The following is a 9,623-nucleotide window of genomic DNA, read 5'->3' on the forward strand; positions in this document are numbered from 1 at the left end:
CGTGTTGCTGCGGTGCGCGACGTGTTTTTGACGTGTTCTCGTTTGGAATTAGGAGTTGTTTTGATCGTCATGCCATTGTCTGTACGAATTTAAAACTAATTGAAATTCTACTTGACTGGCACATTCAGCTTTGTATGAACAAATTGCAATTTAGTACTTGCCTTCTAGTTAAGCAAGTTACTTTAAGGTCTTAAATCTGATCACCATTGTCACCAAATTTGTATGTTTTAATCATATAAACAGACAGATAAAACTATATGACACGATTCAATAATGATAATATTATTTTCACTCGTTAATTACCCATTCTGTTCCCTTCAATAATATTTTTTTAAAATTTCAACTAGTTATCTGTTCTCACAAATTAATCAATAATTAGACTTTGCGCTACTAAGGAGGAAAATTAAAGAACACTGGAATTGTTCAGAAATCAGAACTAGAATTTGCTCCTGACATAATGATAGGATAGGATCCAACATCATGTACGGAGAAATGCGGGCAATACGAATGAATTTCCCTGTCTCTCAGGACTGTGGGTAAGGAACTTGAAAATCTTCCACAATTACCGATCACCATGGTGGGACAAAGCCATAGTGACTGTAACGAGATACGAATCAACTGCCAGTACAGAACCAACTGGTCAGCAGGCGCTAGAGTAAGTTTTAGAGAGTATATAACATTCTGTAACCCAGAAGACAATGAATATGGAAAAACAAATAAGCTGCTGTACTTACATCAGATACTCGTATAACATACTTCTGACATTGCTTTTCATATTGAAAAAATTAAGTGTAGTCTTGCGCTGTGGCATGATAAAAGACAGCTTTTGTTCTTTAAATATAAGATTTTAAACAGCCATAAATTTCAGCTTAATCATTACGATTATAAACACCAAACGGACAAAGTCCTTAAGCCACGTCGGGCCCAGAGACTTACAAAACGACCGCACACTGCTCAAAAAACGCAACAAAGCGGGTCCCTCTCAAACGGCGAGTTAACATCATTATCGACGAGTCGCCCGGTCGCCCACTCGCCCAACCCCACCGGTGGGCGGCCGGGTGGGGTGGTCTTGTCGGGGCGACACACGTCGCTCAGATGTCGCGCACAGACGGACGTCTTTGTCGCGCGGCGTTTATTTACTCCACGCGTTATGGATTGATAGAAGTGGCAGTTGTCTAATTATATCTAGATGGTGGTTAGTTGAAGACTACAACTATTAAAGACTGGTTTATTCTTGACTATTAATAGTATGTCTCCATGCGAGTCGGGGTGTCAAGGCTTTCTTTCAGTTGTCAATGATGCATTGTTGTGTTTGGCATTCAAAGATATCGATGCTAATGTAGTCAATGATAAACGAGGTAATAATACGAGACTTAACACCTAATATCTTCCGGATGAAGTATGCTGTGTAATTCTTTGCAGTATTTCGTTATTGTAAATTTGGGATGGATCTAAACAAAGTATTTAAGCAGGTGATTAAGCTTTACATTGTACCCCGACTCATCAGATTTTAATTAAAATACTAAATTAGTCTATGTTCAAAACTGTCCCATTCTTAACTTCAACAAAATCGTTATTAAAACAAGTCTACTACTTTTCATTATAGATTAAGTTTTTGAAATCAATATCTCGAAAACAAGTCTGTTAATTTTATTCATGAACAAAATCACTTCTACGATATACCTAGTTCTGTGGCGAGTTGATTGAATCAAACTCGACAGCACAAAGTCGATGTAGGTTGGACACTATGATGATCGATTTTTTGCCACCCCAGCCGTATCATTAGGTGTGTGCACAGGTGCTGATAGCTGTGGAAAATTTCACTAAATATATTATTTATACTTGTCGATTTCAAATACAAATGGTTTGCACAATAATTCAGAGAACTCTAAGAAATGGCACTTCCTAACTCAAAGACTCATCGATGATTCTTTTGGTATTGTGGATGTTTTGAGCGGTGACCACAAGGTGAATTATTTGGTCGTTTGTATTCTCTAAACAATCCTCAATCGATAACGCTTTGTCTATTCCTGTCGCCGAGCAGTGTAGCATTCTAGGACATAATAACCAGTGTTTTAAAGGATATTATGAATCTAATGTCTTCAGCTTATAAACGCGTTGTTTTATTCAAAGATTTAGTTAATATTAACACTCGCATGGCTATAATACCTTCGACCTTCGCCTTTAAAACTTAACACCCTGGGAATCGCACCTAAGACGTCACGGTCTACAGGAACTTGGTAATTGCACTCATGTCAGCCAAAAAACGCCTGCAACAACTCAAAAGGAGAACGCACTACAGAAACTGGAATCCGCATGAACACTCAATCACACCAGACGGAACCCTCGTGTTTAATTGACGGGCCACTCCATCAAAAGAACCTTAAACAGCACTGTAAAATCAACAAACATCCGCACAAACTATTATAAACCTTCCGTCAAAGAAATAAAGTCTTCACAAACTGCATACATAACTTTGCCAGTGCATCTTCCAGCAAATGCAGTGGATGCAGCTGATTTTAAACTCTATTGAGAGGTGTGAAGGTGCAATTTGGTGGGGGATGTCATGTCATTGTCAACGGTGACTGTCACACGTCAGTGGTGTCAAAGAAAAGACGCCCTTGTGTCTGTTGGTGTGCGTTGATAGAAATTGTGGAGAAAAATTGATGGGTGTGAACACAGTGGTTAGGTAGCGAGTTATTTTAGTTTTATATTCCTAATTATAGGTTAGGCTTTTCAGTGATCGTCATACAGATGTTTATCGTTGCAATTAAAATAAACAAATGCTGCGGTGAATTCCTTTTTTAAAACTTTGACTGCACTTGATGGTATAGTCCAAGCACAATTATGGTTCAACGAGAGAGTTTACGTCCATTTGCGGTCACTAGATTTTTTATCTATTTTACTATGTAGAAAATCGAAAGACTCCGCAATACTTTTGGGAAAGAACACTATGTGGTGTTTTTCGACAAGTGTGATGGCCGTCATCTAGGCGGAATAAAATTTATCTAGTAATTATATAAGTATCCATCCCACAAAATGAAAGAATATAATAAAGACCACCGACACATGACTTCCGATTACGTTTATATTTTACGTAATATAAAATTTCTATTAAGCAAAAAGAACTATCAATTAAAAATATATTATAATCAAACTATCTAGTTTTGCAGTCAATAAAACATCTTTTTGCTAATCGAATTCTTTTCAAATTACAACCAGTGCATTATTTCCAACGGCATCAAACCCGCTCCCGCCGTCACCAAGCTCGCACGCTAACCCGTTGCAAGGACTGACAAAGTGAATGTTCCACTGGCGACGAAAATAGTAAACGATGTTTGACAAATAGCTAACAGATGTCGCGCCGGAGTGGGGAGCCGCGGGTTTTTTGACCCCCCACCCCTTACCCCTACAACTTAGGAACATTTCGGACATCTGTATCGGATGGTTTCATTTGGACGTGGAGTTTGAGATGGCTTCGGACTTCATCGTTCGGAGTTGGTTAATATTGTTATAGGAGATGCAGTTTCGAGGTATTAAATATGCTATATAAAGTAAAACGTCTGTTGGTTTTAAACCCTTTGAAAAGGTAGACAAATGGAAGCAACGCTTCGCTGGTCTAAACTGTATAATATTGGGAACTTATAGACTCGTTAAGCATACCTGCCCGACCTGAGCATCGAACTCAAGTATGCTGCAAAGTTTTTCAATAGACATGTGTACAGGCGGTGTACAGGCGGACTTAATACCAAGGGAGTTTTCTGCCAGTCAAGTTTAGAGAGTGCGGACATAGATTTTGCTGATGTTAGATGTCACTGTACACACAAGATGTTAAAATCCGCCATGGGGTGGCCCACGCAAGTGTGTCGCGTTCCATGATCAGCCTGTTTATATCCGGTTCCAACAGGCCGGCATACTTGTAAAAATTGTCAAGAGGTAATCATCGCTCGTCAGTCGACATTCTACTGGACCCCACTCCATTTACTATCAGGCGCAGTGGTCACTTTACTAGGCCTGTATAGAAAAAAGACGGGAAGCTGGTATAATAAAAGCTCGAAATAATATGCTCGAATTGACAAATAATAAAGGATAATAACAAGAAAGATAAAACAATGATGATTAAAGTATATTTACCATAAGACCAATGAGGCGATAGTAAAATATTTAGTTTAATACGGAATGAATGCTGCCGCGAATTCAGTTCGAAGTTATATAGTCGATAATTGCTGTAACAACAATTTCGACAGTTCTGTCAGTTGCCAATTGACCAACTAGACTACTATTGTCTCAGTACCGCGATCAGCTGTCAGCTTTACTGTTACGTTTTAGTAACGTTCCGAAGACCTAAAACACCTTCCCTGTTCTAATTCCTATTAAACTTTATATATTCAAACAAATTACGGAAACTCTACCATGTAATCTACAATGCTCTACGATCACGTTGAAGTGTTATAGCATATAATTAACGTTACACTATACGTCGGGCCAAGACAGTTCTAGCACCATATTTGTACGCATAATTAGGGCGAAAAACTAAAACGGACTTAAATCTAGACCTACCACAACCTATCTATACAACACAACCACTACGCCATAACATTAACGAAATGTAAAATAAGTCTTAAGAAACCGCTAGCAATCCATCTATCAATCAATAAATCGCGCTAAAGATTGAGATATTCCACCCACAGGGCCAGACCGGGAGAGGGGCGGCGGGGTGGCCAGGGGCCGCCGGGGAGGGGGGTAGTGTTTACCGCGCCCGTGACGGATATAGTCCCCCGCGTAGACACCCGTCAATCACCCGAGATATGATGAGAATTAATATTTCAAGAGACGTGTACGGCGACGGATGAGTCTTGATGCTTGGATTGAGTTATTCGATGAGGAGACCTATTTGAAGCTTTGTTTTTACAGGAATCAGAAGACTGTATTATATGCTGGTGAAATTGACTACCTTTTATAAATACCTACATCGCTTAGATGTTTTATGGGAGTATTGTAAAACTTTAAGTAGGGAAAATATGAATTGGGAGAGTGTAATAACACAGATCTATTGTCCACAGTATTCAATTATCTTTTGGGGAATTTACATCTATCAAGTCATACGTATGATTTGCAATACAATTGTTAGAAATAATCTTGGAACAAACCATACACATCTATGTTTATGACATAAAATATAACACCTCTAATAGCAAACATCATACTTGGAGTTATTAATTACACCATATATATCTTTTATCGCGCTCTTGGGTCACCAGATTTTACAATAATGCAGACCAGCATGACTCCAGCAATTTTATATCCATAACACTCTGTACAAAGACATTTTTATACCTATTTCCAACACAAAAAATGTCCACTTCGTTATCACCTTGGTCGATAATGAATTTAATTTGCGCACAAGTTATCACTTGTCTATCAATCATTCTTACAACTGTCACGCAAAGGTCGCCCGTCGATCAATCCAGATATATGTGCATGCACATTCTCATGTTATTAAATATACCATTTGGCTTCGCAATACATTAAAATGAGAATCTAAATTAAGGTAGAGCTAAAAGATAGTTCTGTTTAAAATTGCCAAGTTAATCTGAATGAGTTTTTTTTGAGTTTTGTGAAAGAATAAAACGTGAAATAAAACGTATGTGACTATAAGCAAGGGCCTGCAAGCAATTACATCTTTGCTATTCCTGGAGATTTTGCTGGTAAAATCTTTGAACAAGGAGTCATCTACATCAATTGATAAAATTAATTCACCTGGCTAAACCATTTTAGATACACGTCACTCTTGTTTTTATTATCTGTTTATTGTTAAACAATGCCTGTGTTGGCTGTCACTGCACTTGAATTAGTTTAGATCGTTCTACAAGGCATAAAAACTGACGCTATTGTTACATGTTTCTGAGATTAAAAAGCAGCCTTGACGTGTTAAAGACATACAATACATCCGGTTGTGCTATGTATATACTTCTCGAAAAAATTGAGTTCTACTGTGAGTGTTGTTTTATATTTGAAAATTTTGACATGTCAAGATTAGGCAAATATTTAATTACAAAAAAAAAAACAAATATAATAGAAACGATTAACACTTTATTGCTAGAACAAACGTATATAAAAAACAACAAGCATCAAGATGACCCAATCATCACCGTCTTACGAAATACGTGTAGACGTCAATGCGAAATCAATCAAGTCCAGTGGCGGCCCCCGTGGGCGTGGGGCGGGGGGCGTCGGGGCCCGGGGGCCTTGACCTGTCACGTGTTTACCCTACGACCGGCCCGCGCGTGACGTTTGATTGATGCCCGCTGAGGTGTGTGGACGTAAAAGAACTTAAAAGCTCGATTTGAAAAAAAATATTGTGTACTCTATTATATCACTTGTGACGAGCGCAGTGTGAACTACTAAAGTTTGTGATTCTATTGTTTTAGTATACCTAATAACATTAAATGATGAGTGCAGTGTAGTATATTGTTTTAGTATGTTGGCTGACAAACGCAGTGTGAAATATTTGCGCTAGTGAACTTATTGTTTCAGTATCATAATGTTAGGTGACGAGTGCAGTGTAATGCGGTAACTGTTTAAATGTCTACTGGGCATGTTGGGTGACGAATACAGTGTAATTTGTTTTGATGTGATAGTACTATTTGCAGCCGAGAGCTATGCAAGATGGTCTTGCAGAGTGCTTTGCTTTATTGTGTAGTTGTTAAAATTGTCCTGTTTAGTGGCTGGTTTACTGAGGATTCTGTAGTATAATTCTTTATATATATTCCCATTAGCACAGTAACAACACATCTTCTATATAAAGAAAATACTAGCTGCCCTAAATAGTTTAAAAGAGCCTCTTCAAGGTCAGAAAAACAGACAGCATATAAAGAAGATAATATAATAAAACAACTACTAATTACATAAAGCGAATGACCGATATAAAGTAATCAACTTAAAATTCGCCAGACGGACTGTCAGCAAGCAATTAAAGTACAGCTGTCAATTAACAGTGAAAATGTGTCAATCACCGCACAGAGCGACGGCGGGCTTAACTTCGGCCGGATTATTGCGGTCACAACTCGGTTTTAGCCGTGGGAATTATACAGAGCTAGCCTAAATATACACTCACGCCTTTTATAACCGAAGAGGTAGACAGAAGCGAAGCTAGGTGCATTTTGCCATGTTTTCCGTCCCATAACGTGATAGTAGCACGGCTATCACCGTAACAGGCACGATTAACTCCGGGCTGATACTGAGCAGAAAAACTTGCTATTACTATTCGACCCAGGAATCAAACCTGAGGCATCTGTGCAACAGTCGTATAATGTACTGCGTAGTGCTAACTATGCCACAGAGAGTCAAATTATTGTAAAAATTACTAACCATCTAGACCCTTGTATTGATGTTAGAGCATCTAAGAACATCTACTTACCTGAAAAGAGAACAAAATTACGTCAATACTTACATAATATAACGTGATTAGTTCATATAAATAATTCTTTATACAATCCATAAATAGTATTTGTAAATTAAAGTCTGTCCGGGGATATAAAAATTGTCTCGAATGAATTACGTCAGCTTTTTCGTTTTAAAATTAACGTTCTCAGTACAAAACATTAATTCCATATTTCACCTTATAGCAAGGTTTTTTATGATAAACCTATAAAAATTGTATCTTGAAATGCCAAATCTATATCTTAGTAAATAAGATGACGCGCTTAACGTCCATTAAACGCTATCTTACGCTCGAATGATGAAACAAATTAACAATTGAATCTAAATTCAAAAGCTTGATCTAGTATGAAAGCGGTACAATATCATTACCAGGAATATGTAATGGAGGCCCGAAAAAGTGGTCTCATAAACAAAAATGTTTATGAACTCGTATCGTATCCTAGGTACTTTATTCTGCATTTTATGTGTGTGTTTAAAAATTGTTTACAAAATATTATGTATATTACATTATTAAATACTTAAAATATTATACATTCATAGTTCTTCTAAGAATATGCTATAGATACCAACCCATCTAATAACCTAACCGCAAAATAAATTAACATGAATTTAAAATGTAGAGAAAAATCACAGCAAGACAATTTCCCCGCCTAACTTACACGGTTCGATAAAAAGCCCATTCCCAACGTGGGACATACCGGCCAACTCAAGTTATATCGCACGGCCCGCTTCGTTATTGCCCCAACAGAATGGTCCAGAGGGCGTCCCTCTCACTCCCGCGCCGTGCCAACACCCGAACAATCGCCGCTTACCTAGTAAAAATTTTATTAGAGACACACGTGGCCCACACTCGGCCTGCATAATGCAAACGTACTTTTGCTAAAAAGAAAAGATAAGTGCATATTTATACTATCCGAAAGCGGTATTTCTCGGCGGCCGTCAGTGTAAAGTCTTCGATTACAATTTAATGTCCTGATGGCGTTCGAGTTTTTGAAGTTTAAAATCTCAACTAGCGCGCGTGTTTCGCAATAATGGGCTCTAGCGCTCTATATTTAGGTGTATTGTTGTTTGTTTAGCATTGGCGGTTGTGTGGTGTTGGTATTTGGTGTGTGGAAGCGCCACAGCATAGGAGCAGTCAGTAGAATGTGACAGGACGCCGCTTTCGATTATTTCTTTTAATATGTGAAGCAACAAACCTGCAGACTTTATTGCGGACATTTGGAGTTCATTCTTACTGTACTCTATGAGGTATGGAGCGTCATTAACATGTATTTTGATAGAGCAGTAAATATAGACGCACTCTATGTTTACTATCAGTGTAGGAAATGATACAAAATGGTCTACAAGTTGTGCAGAGGGAGGATAGACTCTAACGACCATCGGGGGGTCGAAATTGTTAATAACCTTAATCATGGTTACGTAACTGTCCAGGTTCATGTGACCGAATAATCGCATCAACCCGTCAGGAGATGACGACTTCACATAAATAGTTAAAAATGCATTAACATTAGAAAATAAAACTATAAATTAACACGCCGAGTGTCATCGCTCGGTGACATATTGTGGAAAACATCGCCACGGGTCGCACGATAGGGGTATGCGGTCGTCGTGCAGGGACGGACTTTGGGCGACTTGTAGGGACTAGACCCTCAGAGGAATTAACTGAAGTTAATGAGATTAAACAAATATTATATCCAAAACAAAAGGTTTAAGGATTTGTTACAAGACGGAAAGAGCATGATGTATCAGTAAACGTCTATCGTTAATCTGCCATATTGAATCATTAAAAACCCTGTTTTGTATAAAATAATAAAAGAAACGAAGACGCAACATAATATTTATGTGTCCGAAATTGATCAGGTGAATTTTTAGTTAATATTTGCTGTTCGTATCATAATTATTGTTATTTTTTTATTATTAACGTTAATAGATTATGTACATTTGTAATCAGCTATATTTTAGCTCAGAAATAAATAAATCAAATTCATTAATTAATAATTATAAACCGATGGTTATAATTAATACAATGAAATCCACTTAATATAATGAATTATTCCATCTGTTAATTTCTGAACGATTTAATCTTTTTATGTGTAAAATTTGATCCAAATCGTAAAATATAAAAATCAAATTTATTTTACTCCCGTTCTTAGCCCAACTACGTCCCTTCAAAATGTTTT

Source organism: Manduca sexta, chromosome 17, assembly GCF_014839805.1.
Source record: "Manduca sexta isolate Smith_Timp_Sample1 chromosome 17, JHU_Msex_v1.0, whole genome shotgun sequence".
NCBI classification, from domain to species: Eukaryota; Metazoa; Arthropoda; class Insecta; order Lepidoptera; family Sphingidae; genus Manduca; species Manduca sexta.